The 18,888-nt window shown below is 41.9% G+C and overlaps 1 protein-coding gene and 1 non-coding gene across 2 annotated transcripts in view; one reads left to right on the forward strand and one right to left on the reverse strand.

The window, feature by feature from the left end:
- CSMD1 (CUB and Sushi multiple domains 1) overlaps positions 1-18,888 on the reverse strand; it is a 1,958,110-nt gene that overhangs the window by 626,067 nt on the left and 1,313,155 nt on the right. The gene's annotated exons all lie outside the window — the stretch shown is intronic.
- LOC116874971 lies at positions 7,683-7,788 on the forward strand. The gene has a single exon (XR_004384101.1). It is a non-coding gene; the product is annotated as a U6 spliceosomal RNA (small nuclear RNA).

An 18,888-nucleotide genomic window follows, 5' to 3' on the forward strand; every position in this document is an offset into this window, starting at 1 on the left:
TAGGAACATCGCCAAAGGCAAGGGAAGCAAGGGCAAAAATGAACTATTGGGATTTTATCAAGATCAAAAGCTTTTGCACAGCAAAGGAAACAGTTCACAAAACCAAAAGACAACTGACAGAATGGGAGAAGATATTTGCAAACGACATATCAGATAAAGGGCTAGTGTCCAGAATCTATAAAGAACTTAGCAAACTCAACACCCAAAGAACAAATAATCCAATCAAGAAATGGGCAGAAGACATGAACAGACATTTCTGCAAAGAAGACATCCAGATGGCCAACAGACACATGAAAAAGTGCTCCATATCACTCGGCATCAGGGAAATACAATTCAAAACCACAATGAGATACCACCTCACACCAGTCAGAATGGCTAAAATTAACAAGTCCGGAAATGACAGATGCTGGCGAGGATGCGGAGAAAAGGGAAGCCTCCTACACTGTTGGTGGGAATGCAAGCTGGTGCAACCACTCTGGAAAATAGCATGGAGGTTCCTCAAAATGTTGAAAATAGAACTACCCTATGACCCAGCAATTGCACTGCTGGGTATTTACCCTAAAGATACAAACGTAGTGATCCGAAGGGGCATGTGCACCCGAATGTTTATAGCAGCAATGTCTACAATAGCCAAACTATGGAAAGAACCTAGATGTCCATCAACAGACGAATGGATAAAGAAGAAGTGGTATATATACACAATGGAATACTATGCAGCCATCAAAAGAAATGAAATCTTGCCATTTGCGACAACGTGGATGGAACTAGAGGGTATCATGCTTAGCGAAATAAGTCAATCAGAGAAAGACAAGTATCATATGATCTCCCTGATATGAGGGAGAGGAGATGCAACATGGGGGGTTAATGGGGTAGGAGAAGAGTAACTGAAACAAGTTGGGATTGGGAGGGAGACAAACCATAAGTGACTCTTAATCTCACAAAACAAACTGAGGGTTGCTGGGGGGAGGGGGGTTGGGGGGGTGGGGTTATGGACATTGGGGAGGGTATGTGCTATGGTGAGTGCTGTGAAGTGTGTAAACCTGGCGATTCACAGACCTGTGCCCCTGGGGAAAAAATAAATATATGTTTATAAAAAATTTAAAAAAAAATAATATATAAAAAAAAAAATAAAAGAAATAAAAGGTAACATGCTGTGGGTTGGTGCCTGGGTGGCTCAGTTGGTTAAGTGTCAGACTCTCGACTTGGGCTCAGGTCATGATCTCAGGGTCATGAGATCAATATCTAGGTCAGGCTCTGTGCTTGTCATGGATTCTGCCTGAGATTCCTCCTCTCCCTCTGCCCCTCCCCCTCTAAAAACAGAAAAAAGAACATGTTGCTATCACCTGGGCAAGGAAAGATTGTTTCCTAAGAGGGAGGGCATGAGGAGAAACCACCAGTCAAGAAGGACCATCTATACCCACTATATTCGAGGCACCAACAGCGGTTAGTGCTGCTGGGACCGCCAGTGACCCCTTGGTGGGGGAACCAGAGTGGCTGGGGACCAGACAGGGGTAGCCTGCTGGGTTGCGGTAAAGAGGGTTCCTCCTCCGCCTAGCCTCCCAGAGTCAGTGGAAACCATTTGAAAAAGAAAGGGAACAAATTCTGGAACCAGAGTGACCCTTCTTAAACTGGCATGAAGACAGGCATCCTTACTTACAGATAAAATGCGTAAAGGTTTATGTGTTTATGCTTCTTTCTTTCTTTCCTCTTTGGTGTGCGTCCACGTATCGTCTAGTATTGTCTTTCATTTTAACTTTTCTGTAAAAATGTTTGGACACTTGGGGCATCTGGGTGGCTCAGTCAGTGAAGCCTCTGCCTTCGGCTCAGGTCATGATCCCAGGGTCCCTGGATCGAGTGCTGCGTGGGGCTCTCAGCTCCGCGGGGAGCCTGCCTCTCCCTCTCCTTCAGATGCCCCCTGTGCTTGTGTTCTCTCTCACTCTCTTTGTCAAATAAATAAATAAAATCTCTAAAAGCATGCTTTGGCTCTTTAAAATCTATGTCATATGAACCTGCATATAGTAAATAAATCTTTCTCTTAAAAGAAAAAGAAAAAGAAGCAATCAAGTGAAGGAGTGTCAGTCGGCCACGAGCTGGAGTAAAACCACCCGACATCTGTGTGCTGATGGGAAAAATTTTGCCTTCAGGCTTTTCTTCTTTCTAAGATTTATTTATTTCCTTTAGAGATGGGGGAGGGACAGAGGGAAGGAGAAAACCCCAAGCAGGCTCCACGCCCAGCTCTGAGTTCAATGGGAAACTCGAACTCATCACCCTGAGACTGTGAGCCAAAACCAAGACCCGGACGCTTAACCAACTGAGCCACCCAGACGTCCTGTCCAGGGCTTTATAAAAACGTTGTGATGATGTGGTTTCATGAAAACAGGCACCCCTACCCTAGCATCTGACCACTAAGCAAGCATCGTCCCTCCTTTGGACGTCTTCATACCATTGTGTGTGGAGAAAATTAACCAATAAAAGAAAGGAAAACAATTCTAAGTGGGTCAAATGATCACCACAGCCCATTGTCCACTGCTACCCAGTTGCTAAGTGTCTCAGCTTCCCTTCTCAAAACTCCCCCTTTCCACGTGGCCATGCAGACTGGGCTCTGAGCCCAGGGCTCACCACACTGAACACTCCGGCTCCCAGGTCCCCTGCAAGAAGCCCAGTTTCCAAGCTCCTGCCGGGGTAACGCTAGCCCACCAAGGCCCCACTGAGGACCCCCTGACCTTCCCGGATTTTTCTTGGGCTCTTGCTCACAATGTCTGTAATAAACTGACGGTAAATTTTATCCTCATCATATCAAAGATCTGTACAAGACTAAACATGTGAAAAAAAGAACAAGAATTAAACAAGCAAGGAGAAAGAAACCAAAAAATAAAACCAGGAGCATCTGGGTGGCTCAGTGGTTTAAGCATCTGCCTTCAGCTCAGGTCATGATTCTGGATTCCTGGACTCGAGCCCTGCACTGGGCTCCCCGCTCAGCGGGAAGCCTGCTTCTCCCTCTCCCTCTGCAGTTCCCCCTGCTTGTGCTCCCTCTCTCTCTCTCTCTCTGTCCACTAAATAAATAAAATATTTTTCTTAAAGAGTGTGTGCATGTGTAGTGTATATAAGTATCATACGCCATGAAGACCTAATATTCACAGCATATTCACTTAAAATAATGCTAGGTCTTCAGAAGATTGTCATTAATTCAATATGGAGTGGTCACATCTACAGCTGACCTTTGAACTACACAGGGGTTAGGGACGCTGACTCCCGCAGGGCTGAAAATCACGGATCACTTTGGCTTTTTCAACCTCTTACTAGGCTATTGTCGACTGGAACCCTTACCAATAACACAAAGAGTCGATTAATACTTATTTGCATGTTCTATGTATTATATGCCACATTCTTATAAAGTAAACTCGAGGAAAACATGTTATGAAGGAAATCATAAAGAAGAGAAAATACCTTTTTAATACTGTGCTTATTTATTGAAAAACCTGTGTACAAGTGGACCAACTTAAACCCATGTTGTTCAGGAGTCACCTGTACTAGAAATGAGTCTAATTTTCTCAATGCTAATATAAGTATTTCAGAAAAAATTATATAAATAGCACAAATTCCTGAAATAAAGTATTACTTGCTGCAGGTCCAAGAAATCAGAACTAAAATGCAAAATTGTTTCCTGTGGCATGGCACCAGGCTCTGGGAAGTAAAATCATGCTTATTTATTCCTAAGGCCTTTGGAACAACTGGTAACAAATAGTAGTAAATTCTAAGTATGATCACCTCTGTTGATAAATGATGTTCTTGTCGTTACAAAAAAGAAAACTGATTTCAGCCTCGGTGCTCTAGTTAAGTACCCTTTGCCCTGATGACATTTTTTTTTTTTTTAACTTGGAGCACATGTAATTTGCCTCCGTGTCTGGAATTATTCTATGATTATCAAGAACTCCATTTACTTTTCCAATCTGTAGCCCACACAAAGAGAAGCCTAAGCCATGAGAGTATTCCCTTTATCGACCACCCCTGGGTAACCCTATTTTTTCTTCTCTGTACAATGGAACTAACTGTGAGTTGATCCCTTTGGGGTCTCCCACTGTAAGAGAACGATAGTGGTGAGGTTGTAAAGCAGATAAGAAAATAATGTTTTTATGAACAGGATGGGCTTTTCAAAGAAGCTCAAATCCATTTCAAACTCTGTTATAAATTCTGTTATATTAATTCCCTTAACACCTTTATGAAAAACAATCAGTAAATATAATGAATTCTCAATATGCTATATAACTAGGGAGTAAAATCATAGGGCATAAAATAACATTCCCAAATGGACTATAAAATCTTAATTTCTTTAGAGAATTAATGCATATGAATCTGAAATATGAAAATGAAAGTTTGAAACAGGAGCAGATCCTGATGGTGTAATCCGGAGGAAAAGCAGTAACTCCAAACTCGTAAGAACGAAATCGAATCACACATTGCTCATTTTGAACAACACCTCTCTAACCGCTGGGTTTTACCCAGTACTGACTGTGTGCTCCACCACTGGCACAGAAATAAGACGTACTGGTCATGTATGTGCCTGACACTCACAGCTTGTAAAATTCTTGCACCGGCATTACTCGATTTGACCACGAGACTGGCTCCTCCTCCACGCCTCACCTAAGCTCGGGATCTTGTACACGTTTATTGACCTCTGTGTTCTTCTGTTTCCCCACCTATAGCATGGGGATGGTCACAGCAGGAATAATGCTCCTCCCGTGGGTGTCTGAGCTATCACTGGTCATCACAGTGCCTGACACAGAGAGACTGACAGGGCACTGAGGGCCGTTCTCACGGGGGCTGTTAGATCATCCCAGCAAACACACAAGTCGGGATGCGTCTGCAGACTGAGGTGTGGCTCAGGTGGCTTTTTCTTAGTTCTCGCTGATGGAGCCAGTGCGTGACCTCCTTGGTTAAGACTCAAGGACAGACATTTTCGTATGCAAGTCTACTTCCCATGTACAGAAGCTCCGGAGACAGTGAGGCAAGACCGGCCACATGGAGCTGAGGGACATGATCAAAGTCCACATGGTTAGCCCCTGGGCTCGTCTGTGTTTGTGGCGACCACCACAGCCGGAGAAGAGAAAACAGAGACGGGTCGGGAGGTAACAGGCTTTCCAAAGTGAGCAACACTCTAGATGAGTCCTGAAGACCGTGCAGGGTCCGCAGCCTAGAGGGGGAAGACAGCATGTCCCTAGAGATGGAGAGTACCATGCCTGGGAGAACAGAGCAGATGGGGATGTAGTGTCCAGGGGCTGTGGGAGAGAGGAGACTTTATGAGAGAAGACAACCTTCACAAACAAGCAGAAGAATTTTTACTCCATGTGGCTGAAAATACTGAAAAAGAACTGTTTTGTTGCTGTGTTTAAACAAGGTAGCAACATGCTTAATGGGACATTGGTGGAATGCAAGAGTGAGGCTCCAAAGATACTTCATAAAGTTTAAAAAAAAAAAATGTGTCCAGTCTGAATCAGCCTGGGATTAACAATGAGTTTAGGAAATACAGTCTAATCAACTACCATCCACCAGGAGAAGGGGAGAGTTGTGTTTTTCTTCTCATGCTCACCAGGGCATACGCTTATGTAGGAAATCAGCCTGCACCCTCTAAATTTGAAAATTGTTTGATTTATTTAAATACTCTCTCTGTGTCTCTCTTTTTCTGTCCATCTCTTTTTAACTTAGTTGAATATCAAGACTCCACTTTATTTGTCGGAAACAGTGATAAAGGAAAAAGTGTGGAACATAAAGGGGAAAAAAATCCATGAGGAAGATTAGAGTCTACAGAGGTGTGGGTGATGCGGGCCAGGACCAGCAGCATCCTTAGAAGAGGAGGAGGACAGGAAGCAGGAAGAGCAGTTGATACACTCTTATCCTCGACACAGACAGAAAGGAATGACAAATGCAGGGAAAGGAATGGTTTGTTAAAGGAAGATTAAAGAGGGCTTTCTCCATAGAGTGAGACACTCCTGATACTGCTGGCAGACAAGGAAATTTGGAAGCGAGAAGACCCTTGTCTCAGGTGAAGGTCCTACGTTCAGGTTGGGACATGACAAGTTGGATTTGACAAAGAGATGTTGAAGCAAAAGTTTCTGTAAGTGGTGAAAGGACACGTGGGTAAGAAGCACGATAAGAATGAGAGTCAGACGTACATGTGATAGTCATGGAGACGGAAGCTTTGTTAAGCTTCACTGAAGCAGAGTATAAATCTCCAACAGTCAGATAAGTTAGTGAACCAAAATTTTTGTCTCAAAATTACAACTTTTGTCATTATACAATGAAGGCTTTTCTGTTCCTATTCCATTTTAATCATCTGAACCAAGTCTATCCCCAAACCATGTTATTTTGGATAAAATGGCAATTGGTAAGGACGCACCAAAACTCAGTATTAACATGCATAGGACCTCTAAAATACGTCACGGGGATGTCATATTGATGGCGGGTCAAAAGTATCATTTTTTCCCATGAGGGAAAAGCAAGTAGGATAAGAAATCTGGATTTTCACCTGTCTTGCATTATTTTAGCTGTCACCACACCATTTCAGTGACACCACGAAAATCAGGAGCATTTTCTCTCCTTTCCATTATACCCAGATGCTATAAATGGCTGGCCTTTTGTCTCATCCTGGTGTTGAATACAGATTCCTAATTAAAATGTCCAGATTAACATTTAAAACAGGGGACACAGTCAAACACTCTTAGAACTATCCACAGCACTTATCAAGACGATCAGGATTAAAATAGTTAAGAGTTTATCACTAAGGCAATGTACCAACCACTCTTCAGACTGAATTCCAAAGACATGAAAAAAATCCATAAAAATACTACATTTCCCCAGGGTTTTGTTTTGTCTACCTGTGCATCAAGGAATTAAATATATATATTTAAAGGTGTTTGAGTTCTTTGTATACACACACACACACACACACACAGACACCACCCACCTGACTGATTTTTAAATGACACCAAAGGAATGTATACAATCTCAGGGATTAACAATCATTATAATATGAATTTTTCTATTTGATAAGGAATTTTACCTCCTGAATATTAACCAATATATTTAAAATTACTGCTACAATATATATAGTTTTGCTACAATATATATAGTTTTATATATCTCTAACTTAGGTATTGGTTTGACCAAATAAAGTATAATTTATCAGAAAAATAATCAGGATTAGGATTCTTTGTTAATTTTAATTAACTTAATTTTAATCAAGTAGTTGACTCAGTGGAGTTCTAAATAACTCATGGGGAAAATACTGAAAAATTCCACTTAACTGGGATAAATGCACAATAACATGTCTCAAAGCATTAAATTCATTCAATTTAAAATGAATTAAAGTAAGCGCTAAAATATAGTCAAGTATTCATGGAAGGAGGCAGCTTGAGACCCAGACTATTCCTCAGCACAACCCTAGAAATGCTTTGAAGATCAGAGACGCAGACTGACCTCCTCATTTGTTGCTGAATTCAGCGGTGGTTTTCTGATGATTTGTCTTTGTTTGATCCACACTGGAAAGGGCTCCTGTTCCTATGCCTTGTGTTTCTTTAGTGTCATCCCACCCTCGTCTCTCTGGAGCTCATTAGAAGTGACATAAGAATATGCTTCAAACATAACTTAAATGATATAAATATGTATATTTGCTATTTGGAGTTTCCTTTCAGTGCTCAGTCATACCATCTTGAAACTGGAACAGTACAGAGAAAACTAGAATGGTCTCTGCACAAAGATGTCACCCAAATTTGGGAAAAGGTTCCTGTTTTTGTCAAATATATCTCATAAAAAATTAAGTATATATTCAATGCAATTTTAAAAATTGATTATAAAGCTTTATGTGTGACTTTAATGTCACTATTTTAATTCATAGTATAATTTGATAAAGACAAAATCATGATTAACTGTTGCTATTTACATATATATGACCAGCGTGCCCAGCACATGTATTCATTCAACAAGCAATTCTTGGGAGCACCTGGCTGGCTCAGTCAGTACAGCATGAAACTCTTGATCCCAGGGTCTTCCGTTTGAGCTCCACATTGGGTGTGGAGCCTCTTTAAAAAATACATAATAATGATAATAATAAACAACTCTTAAATGTGTGTTGCATTCCATGTGCTTTCCTAGGTGTAAAAAATATGGAAATAAAGTGAATAGTCTAATTGTAAGAACCCAGACTGTAGCAAACAGATAAATATTACACAGTCCTAAAAGGGCTCAGATCATTTCATATCTTCATTCTTGAAATAACCATTGAGTGACTGGTGTGAGCTAGGCAATCCTACAGACACTGGGAAATAGCAGTGTGTTGTGTCGGGGGCAAGAAGGGGCTGTTCCGTGTACTCACGTTCTGGTGAGGAGACAGACCAATGTGAAGATTAGAGATACGGGCAGAGATAGAATATACATACATATTAGTTCTTATATTGATGTATATTAATATGTATATTAATCTATCCTATGATACGTCAGATGATGTGTGCTACAAGAAAAATAAAGTATGCGTAAGAGGAGAGTGAAGGTTGTGGGTGCCACCTTGTGTACCATGTCATGGGGAAACTGTTGTGCCTGGAGCCCAGTGAGAGAGGGTGGATGTTAGGGATGAGGTCAGGGAGGGTGAGAGGAGTGGACAGAAAGGTCTGTCTTTGTTCAGGCTGCTCTGAAGACCCAGACCTTTAACCAGATTGGGGGTAAGAGAAAGCTTTCAGGACAAGGTCATACCTGAACTGAGCTCTCGAGGATCAACAGCTCTTCATATAAAAGAAAAGAGGAGCTCTGAAGAGTGTCCGTTAGGGAGCACATAGCCTTGGCAGTCATGTAAACAGAAATCCCAGGGCACATTGCAGACCTGCAGGTATCATGGTCACACTGCTCTAATACCTACCAACCTTCATCACACTGGTAAACTGAATTGGACTTTCTCACTGTCATAGCTCTTGAAGGCATGATAAATGCAGGTGGGGCACAGAACCCTCATGAAACAGACTAGCATAGACTTTCACTGAAAATGTTTCATTCAACTGAATCCATACCTTTGAAGTTGACGCTAACCTTTCTTCAAAGACTAAGGACTGACCCTAATGCACATATGTTTGTGGAAGCCATTTTGTACAGAAAAATTGGTAATTATTCCTCAAAGTCAGAATGGTTAAATAGATATTAACAAACGAGCAAAAGTTGAAGAGTTGGAAACACAAGTTAAAAACAACAACAACTAAGATTTAAGATAGCATATTACACAATTTGAAGTAAAACTTGTTCCTCTGTGTTTTCTTCTTTTTTTTTAGTTTGCTATCACTTTGCCTCTTTGCATAACCAGTGATCTCCTTTCCGGCCCCACTTTTCAGAGCATTTCTCAGCTGGGAGGGCTTGACTGGGCAAGGCTCAGCATTGCCATGTACATACTGATAAAACACTTATTTATACTTCTTTCATTCATTCAACCAATGGTTTTCACCCAACCAAATACTGACAGTGACAGTCCCAAGTTCACAAATCTTGAGCAAAGAAAAATTGAGTTTTCAGGGAACAGAGGGGAAGGCAACTTGAATGACAGTATTCAGTGACATGAAAATCATGAGCTATTAGAAACATTACTTGTTCATTGACATACCCATTAGTTGTATGATTTATCCATTCAACAGGTATTAACTAACCACTTGTTTTGAGTGAGGCACTGCACCGGGAATTGGATATAAAGAGGATGGAAAGGACACAGCACGTAACAGACACTGACTTAATCAATCACAGGCTTCCTGCTGCTACTCTGGCCCATTCAGAGAAAGTGACACTGGCATTAGACCATCAACGATGCAAAGCATTTGGGTAATGTATGACTTTTATCCTCCTCTCCTGACATTAGAGGGCATAAATATGTTGGTATGTTAAACACTACTCAAAATCCTAGAAAATGGAAGGTTCTCTTGCTTGGTTATTGTTGTATCCTGAAAGACAGACCTGGGCTTGAAGTCAGGGAGTTGCAGGACGTGGCAGCTGCTCGATTCGCGTGTCCTCCGCACTGGTGCACGCTCATCTCTCTACAGCTCTACAGTAGCCTCTTACCTCATCTCTCTGTTTCCCCTGTCTTCCTGGAAGAGTGCACTTTCCCAGCAGCACTGTGTGTGGTGTTTCTAAAACCTAAGCAAGATGAGACTGGTTCCCCCAATAAATATATCTCAGAGATTTACTACTCCAGGTAGAATAAAAACTATTTTTTTTATGTGGCCCCATGTGAACTGCCACCCAATTCCCTAATCCCTCCTCCTTCTTCCAACCATTTTTTTCCCTCCTCATGTTGCTCTGGCATCACTGACCTCCTGACTGTCTCTTGAAGAGACCAATCATGCGCCAGCCATCCTCCTGGAACATTGGTCTCCTCTGGGCTAAAGGCCTCTCCATCTACCAGACTCTGCCAAAGCTGGTTGAACAGATGGGGCTTCCTTGACCAACGTAATGTACAAAAATATCCACCACCCTCTTCTATCCTCCGATCCTGGTATCCTTCTTCATTACTTGGCGTAGTTGTTCTTCGGCACTCAGCCCACCAGAACACAAGCTGTGTAAGGCTGGTGGTACACCCAGAGATTTCAGAATGACAACAAAAGTGCAGAAGACATCTAATGAGTATCTGCTGACCTAATACATGAGTGTCCATGGGAATAAATTTGTTTGAAATCCCTGAGCCCCAGGTGACTCTAGGCAGAAAGGAAGCCCTGCTGCCCTCCCTACCTCCATGGTAAATTTTCTGTGGTACCGAGAATTGTAGGCAGGAAAGCTCTTTGCAAAATCTCAGGTACAATATAGTTATATATTTTATGGAGGTTTTAGGCGTCATAACTGGCAGTAGTAATCAGCTTTCAAAACCCTCTTAGGATTTTGATTTCATCAGATTGGTTTAAATTCCTTTAAAATTCTAGTTTTATGATCCTTTGTTTATAGCTAGTATTTTTCTCCAAAGCATAGTAAGATTCTGATTTATATTTTGTTTTCATTTTGAAGCAAAAATTGATGCACGCACATATTTTCCCCAAATTGCATCAGGTGCTTCAATTACAAGAAATGTGTTTCAATCAGGCCGGCCCGGGGAAGCGCTGGAGGTGGGGAAGCCGTTCTCCGCGCCCTGCTCCCTGGCTGCTCTCCTCAGCGTCAGGGGGTCTCTCCTCAACTACGAGCAAGCTCTCGCTTGTCAGGGATGACAACCTGCTGCTGCATGAATTCAGGTTAATGTGAAGATGACAGTAAACACCGTCATCATCATCCTTATCCTTATTTTCTTTTGCATTCGCTTTAGAAGATGGGCCGTGGGCAGAGGAGTCACTTCAGCCAAAGGACTGGATTTTCATTAAACATAGTTTCAACAGAGTTAGAGCAAGCAGAGGAAAGCCCGTGTTTTTTTTTTTTTTTTTTTCAAAACTCACTGGATATACAACTGTGTCTAGAAATTCTGGATTGTATTTTAGGCACAATCTCCTACAGCTCAGAAGGCTCAGAAAATTATCATTTTAGATGAGACGCCATGACACATAGTGAATTTGTGCAAGGATGCTTTATTCCAGCCATGGTCATTTACAAAGCATCCCAACTTTTTTGGTTTCTTGCAGTGTTTTAAAATGATAGAGGGCACGGATTGCATGGAGCACTGGGTGTGGTGCATAAACAATGAATCTTAGAACACTGACAAAATAAAATTAAATTAAAAAATTTAAAAAATTGATGATAAAATGGAATAAAAGTCAACTGCTTTGAATGACCAAAAAAATGATAAATTTTTACTCTATGTATTCTCAACAAAGTTCCCAATGTGTATAAATGGTTTATTTCTATCTTGTTCTCATGGCGATAATCATACCAGAGTGTTTATCACAGTATAGTTTCAGTTTCATTGGGTTGGCCATATTAATAAACTAAAATAATTCAAAAGCAAAAATACAAGAAGCTAAACAAAACCTGAAGGAAATAAAGGAAAGCAAACACCTTTCATTCCTTTCAAAGTATACTATTCCAAATGCGCTGATGTAGTTTTAGAGATTTTGCAAGTGTCTACTCTTTTTTCTTTTTAAAATCTTTTTATCTTAATGAAATCCAAGGAAAGAGATCTTGCAGGTAGAACTTTGTAGAAGTTAACAGAAAAGAGCCTGACATATGCATAACATTTTCATAAAGTTCGTAATATTTAAAAAAAATTCTAAACATTAAATCAAAGGACTCTAGACCATAACTCAAGCAAGTTGACAGAGAATCTTAAAGTCTTTCTGAAGCTCTTGCCCCAAAGGACTGACCATTAATCATCTTATCCATTTCACATGTTGTCATGTGTGTGTGTCAACATTCAGGATATGCTCTTATATTCTGGTTACTGATCTCAGAAAGAGTATAAAAAATTCAGTGGTACATTTATATCAGCATGTGAGAGGTGCACGTTAAGTATTGAAAAAGTCTGCAAGATGACTGATCGTTAAACATAGCCTGTATTGGTTAAATTATATAAATGTAAAATTAAATCCATTACTTTAAATCAGATGAAAAAACTCCTTGGGTCTCACACACTTCTAGTCATTTCATTGTATCTGGCCTTGATCTGCACCCTTGAGGCTAGCTACTTCCCCAGCATTCATCTGGTGGAGAGACACCCTAAGGGAGTTGTACTGCATATTGTTGTCCAGTGACTTCATACTGACAGCAAGCAACTGCCCAACATGGAAATATTTAGACCAGACAGTTTGAGGAATGTTATCAATCAGGCTCTACCCCTCACATAACTCATGGTTAAACATTTACCAGCACAACACTGAGTACAAGAGACAGACAGAAACCTCCCACTCCACTCTCCAGGACCAAACCCACAGGTTTCATTTTTATCTAGCTTTCTCCAACCACTGCACCCCAAAGAGAGTCGATGATCTTTTCCCCTTCTTAATTCTTATACCTCCTTGTAAATCTATTACAACACATATCCTGCTTTAATTTACTTATTTACTTAATGTTTATTTCTCTTTTGCAGTATAATATATTGTAGACTTTCACAAAGTATTTACAGAGTTAATAGTAAATGAATCCATTAATTAGTATAGAGAAGGAAGAGATTAAAGGAAATTCTTGTGCTGTTAGACTAACAGGATTTTGGCCCTTGCCTGGAAAGGCTCAGAGAAAGAAGATAATCGCCCTGTCATGTATGTCATATGGGTCTGAACCAAAATAAACACCCCCACATGTATTTGCATCCGATATCTTCTCCACATGCTCCTGCCAAGTCTATATCCTCTACAATCCAGCGTAACAGGTACATGGAAAATGAGGCAGGTAGCGGAAGAGAGAGACACAGTCTCATGACTTAGGATAAGACAATAACTTAGCAAGAATATGGGATGAAAACATTTGAAGAAAGAGCCTCATCTCTCCTCCGTCTCTAGGCACAACTTGGCTCTTGCCTCATGACAAGCAAGGACTTGTTTTAACAACCAACCCAATTGCAATGCTCATAAACATTTTACAGGAAAAGCATTCGCATCTTCAATATTTCACCGAGAGCCTGCCCTCTCAGTATGCACATACTTGATTCAGAAGTTAATTTTAACTTAAATAACTGAGCTCCCTCGAACTAGGGGGCACTGGCAACTTATACATAAAGCATTTATGGTGTGAGATATTTTTAACTTACACCCAATCAGCTGGCTTGCTGCATAATAGGAGTATGGATTTTAGCCTGCAAAGAAATTGGAACTATTCTCCGGAGAATAAAGGCACAGACATGTGCAGTAGCCACTGGTGTGGCTTATGCCATCATCAGGAGCCCTACAAACTGCTGTTTTGTCACATTGCCCGGCATTCGTAATGAGGATTTGACACAATGTAAGATCTGGTGGTGTCCTTGATAATGTCAAAAGCAGATTGCATCATGGTCATCTTCCTTCTGTTGGTTGTACATAACCCATGTTAATTGATTGCAAACTGATAATTCAGCAATATGCCACATTCTTTAAACATGGATGTGGAAACCACTCCTCAAACAGGATGTCACATATGCTATATTATGCAGTAGGAAACTGATTAATACCAGATCAGTAGAAGCCATCATTTTCCAAGAAGGTCTCCTTGAAATCAGAGATTTTCAAATAGAAAATGCTGTCATGGTTGTTACCATTACTATAAACAGAGCAAAAGATAATAATTAGTCTTAAATATAATGGGTAGTGTACGTGATTTGTTAGTTAATGGAATACTTCTGCTAATTAAATGCTTGCTACGTGTCAGGCACCATGCTAAGCATTTTCAATAGAGTGCTTCATTATATACCATCATAATCCCAGATATTCAGTAGTATTATCCCCATTTCACGGACAAGGAAACCGAGTCGAGAAGATTCACCCGTGCTAGGCACACAGCTAGCAGCGGAGGAGAGACGGAAGAGCCCAGTCTTGCTGCTACAGTAGCCCGTGCTACTCATCACAGCGCTAACTCTTCTGAAATTAAAAGATAAGTACGGGGGCACCTGGGTGGCTCAGCTGGTTAAGCTTCTGACATCAGCTCCCGTCCTGACTTCAGGGTCCTGGGATCGAGTCCCCAGTCGGGCTCCCTCCTAGACGGGGGGGTTTGCTTCTTCCTCTGCCCCTCCCCCTTCTCCCTCTCATATAAATAAGTAAAATCTTTAAAAGTAAAACAAAACAAAAGGTAGGTAAGGTTTCCAAACAGTGCAATTGGTTCCAAAATAAGGGCGCAGTGATGTTCCCAGGACACTTCTCAGACAAGTAGAGCTCAAAAGGGTGGTTTCAGGACAAATCAACAGGGATGCCTTTTTTATGTCCTCAAAGACGGTGACTGCACGCGGTGCCTTTGGTCGTGGTGTCGTGCAGGCAGGAAACAGAAACAGGCCGGAAACCCACGGATTCCGAGCCGTCTGCACTGGAGCGTCCTCAGGCTCAGGGACGCAGGGATGCCGAGGACACTGGAGCCCCTGCCTGTGTTTCTATCACTTGGGAAATCTCTTCAGCCACGAAACCCCTTGTGAAAAGGATGCCAGTGCCTCCCCTCACTGCCCACCAGTGGTCATTCGAGCACCGTCCTCCCCCTGTATCTTCTGCAACAGGGCCCTTTCTTGTCACCACCCTAAACCAGGTGCAGAAGGACAGAGCCCTCCCTCTGGTCAGCGTGTCACCTAGCACACACCCTCAACCTGGCCACCTCCTCCTCGGGGAAATGCTGCTGTTAGAGACGTCTCCATGCCCTTAGGGTCCAGCACACACGATGCTCATGCTATTCCACAGATATGGAGCTTGGGGCGCTACTGTCTTTGGTTTCTCTGTTCATGAGCACGTGAAGACTTGGGGTGGGAAGACCACAGGCTAAAAGCAGGTGGTGCTTGGCCCGGATGTTTGTGTTCCTGTGTTGAAGCCCTAACGTTCAACATGGTGCTATTTGGAGGTGAGGCCCTTGGGAGGTAAACAGGGTTACATGAGGTCATGGGGGTAGGCCCCAGTTGGGATTAGTGTCCTTACAAGAAGAGGGACAGACCTGAGGCCTCTCTCCTCACTGCTTGACGACACAGTGACAGGGCTGCGGTGTGCCGGCCAGGCAGAGAGCCCTCACCAGAAACTGTCTGCCAGCACCTTGATGGGGGATGTCGCGGCCTCCAGAATTGTGAGAACGTGTGTCTGTGGGTCCTGCCACCCAGCATATCGTGTCTTATTACTGCAGCTCACTCTGTCTACAGCAGTGCACAACCCTGCCCGCTCTCACCACGCAAGGCTCTCATCTCCCAGGGACCCACTGTTGAAAGGAAAGTCCTGGGCGGTACGGCCTCTGCCTCACTGCCTGCCACCCTTCCTGCCAAACAGACAAAGTAAGCATCTACCCTTTGGGCTTCAGTATTTTATCTCTGATGGCAAATATAGACATAAGGAATATTCATTTGTTTAGCACCTGTATCTCTTAATATATTTATATATTCTGAAATGTCTTAAGAAACCAGGAAGTAAATTACATTTGAGTTCTAAAAAAAGCGTTTATTTGTCTGGATGATTTTGAAGGCTTGTTTACAGATGCCCATACTGACACTTTTCATTCTCTCTTCGGCTTTAGCTCTACCTGAAATAACTCGTTTACTTCCTTCTGCTGGATTTTATCATCTTTCCCCCCTTTATCCACACTGCATTATGGACAGAAATAAACAGTGACCATGGAGTCAGAGGCTGCGGCTTTGATCCGTGGCCCTAAGCACTGTGTTACCGTGGGGCAAGTTAGCTGACCCAGGCGTTCATTCCTGAAATGTGTGGCACGTTAGCTCTGTGTCGGGGGACGGGTCAGGATTGGTAGGAATCTGTACTGCCCACCACGCTCAGCACACCCTTGGCACTCAACACTGTACATTAACGAAATTCTTGTAGAAGTTACTTCATTTTAAATTTCACCCAGTTTCATCAATTGTCTGAAAACTTTTGTATCTCAGAAGCTCGTATATCTTAAATACATACTAATGAGATGTACGCCCTCCCAAATAACTCACATCACACACGACGTGGGGAACCTGCTTCCTGGGAAGGTTGGCCCTTGCATATAGTGTGTTGATGAAAATCAGTACCCTAGGGCTGAGTGTCCCTTTCTATCAACTGTGAGATAACCAAAACGGGTATATAAATGCCATCCAAACAAACAAAGGAAAACTACCCTTTAAAAGTACAAGATTAATGGTATGCATCTAATATTGCTCCCTCAGAAAAGTTATCTTTTAAGCTAATTATTCATGTAACAAAGAGATTTAGTAATCATCCAGGCTGTTAAAGAGTAATTCTTGACTAGATATGCAGTTAATTACCCCCCATAGGTCCCCACACATAAACACAGACCCCGTCCAAGGCCATCACAAAAAACCACAGCTCTCGTTGCTCCCATAATGTGAATGGCAGAGCAGGGGTCAGCGCAGCCCTCAGAACACCATCAAACACCCCCCAGGAGGGACCTCAGACAACAGCCCAGGGTCGCCATGGTGACCATTGTCCGGAAGTAACACTGGAGACTTTGGAGAGGCCTGGGATTGAAGCGAGTTTGAGAGAATTTGGCCACCTCTGCTTAGCTCCACCCTTCCAAGCAGAACTCTGGCTGTCTACACGGGAATTCTATCACCCAGGTCTCCTGGGCCGGGCTGGGGAAAATTCATGTATGTTGTTGTGGAAATCCGCCCTAATGAAAAAGCACTGATTTTTGTAAAACTAAATCATAAACCTCTATTCATATCCTACATGCATGTTTTTTAAACTAGTGGATCATACAAAACTCAGTATTTCCATTAAACTCTCAATCTCAGAAAAACCTTGCCTTACCCATCCCATCCTTTTCTTTCATCACTGAATAGCATCATCCCAAACAACTCTCTATGAGACCAAAGAAAAGGGGAATGGATTCGAGCAACAGGAAAGCTGAATCAGTACCCCCAATAAAAGGTGTGTACCCCTCTCTAAAGCACGCCGTGCATATGTAATCTTAGTGCTCCCCGGCACAAGCCCGTGGGTGGGCCCTGGTGAGACTGAGCTCTTGCATTTTGTCTCCTCCCCAGTCTTCCACAAGATCACCAGCGAACTGTTAACGCTGGGCATCCTGTCGTCACCACTTCTTTGCTAAAGCAATTACACATAATGGTATGAAGCTGTCTGTCTAGGGGAATTCAGAACTATAACCACCGCTGGCGGAGCGCCGCCCATATGGGCACATCAGCCTTCTCCCTCCCTGGGACATTTCAATACTGCGGTAAATGATTATTTTAGGCTGAAAAAAAAAAAAAAAAGAAATACCTGCAAAGCACTTTTTTGAGTATCATTTTTTGTGCCTGATCTTTCTTCTACTGAAAACATTTAGGTACTCTTTTAATTTAGTTCCTATTCTTACTTCCTAAGGTTGTCATCTCTTTTCCGCATGAGGGAGTTGAGACACAGAGGTTCAGTGACTTACCAGCGTCCTTACCACTAGGGATTTAAATTCACACCCAGCTCTTCAGACTTCAGACTCAGTGTTCTCCCAGCAAAGCCCTGTCTGCTCTGTTGTGGCCTGATACCAAAATATTTTGTCAGAATTTTCAGGACATAAAGGATATTCCTAAATTTTAAGCTGAGAGTGTGTTTGTTTTTGTCTAATGTTATTATTTATTTGAAATGTGTATCAGAATACAAAGTTTTGGAAAACCTGGAATCATGTAAATTTTTTGTTTGATGTGAAGGAAAAACACGACCTGAACTCTCGAGAACCCATTTGAATTAACAGATGAACACCAAACGAATGAAGTTTTCTCGATTTTAATTTAATGATGGCTTATTCTAAATATGGAAAATTCACAACTTTAAATGCTTTTTCATCCGAATGATTCTTTGATACTTAACAGTCCTATTTAGATGCAGATTTTGGAATTTTTCTTTGCTTGCCAATGCTGTGCATATATTCCGTCTTCTTCACCTGCCGTCCTACATCAGACCTCACCCTCCTACCCACATAGTTTGTTCTCTCTGGAATCCAGTTTGGGATAATGATACGGAAGTTAAAATAGTCATAACATGACCACAGCTTGCAGACTCACCCTCATTCTGAATGCCGCAGATCATGTTCCAAACTGGCTTCAGTATTTCCATCAAAGCATTTATTATAGTCACCGTTTTTACGTATTTTATGCCGTTCTAAATTTTTTATTTGAATTTGTTGCATTGTGGAGAAGAACTTGGACAAATTTCACCGTTAAGCTATCTTTGGAATAAAGTGCAGCAAGCGAGTTCATTTTGGAACCAACATTTCTAGACTCAGAACAGCTCCACTTAGAAGGAGCAACATATGGTTGGAATGTAAATTGCTACAGCTGCTACCGAAAACAGTATGGAGGTTCCTCAAAAAAAA

Source organism: Lontra canadensis, unplaced genomic scaffold, assembly GCF_010015895.1.
Source record: "Lontra canadensis isolate GAN:19392208 unplaced genomic scaffold, GSC_riverotter_1.0 scaffold39, whole genome shotgun sequence".
Taxonomy (NCBI): Eukaryota; Metazoa; Chordata; class Mammalia; order Carnivora; family Mustelidae; genus Lontra; species Lontra canadensis.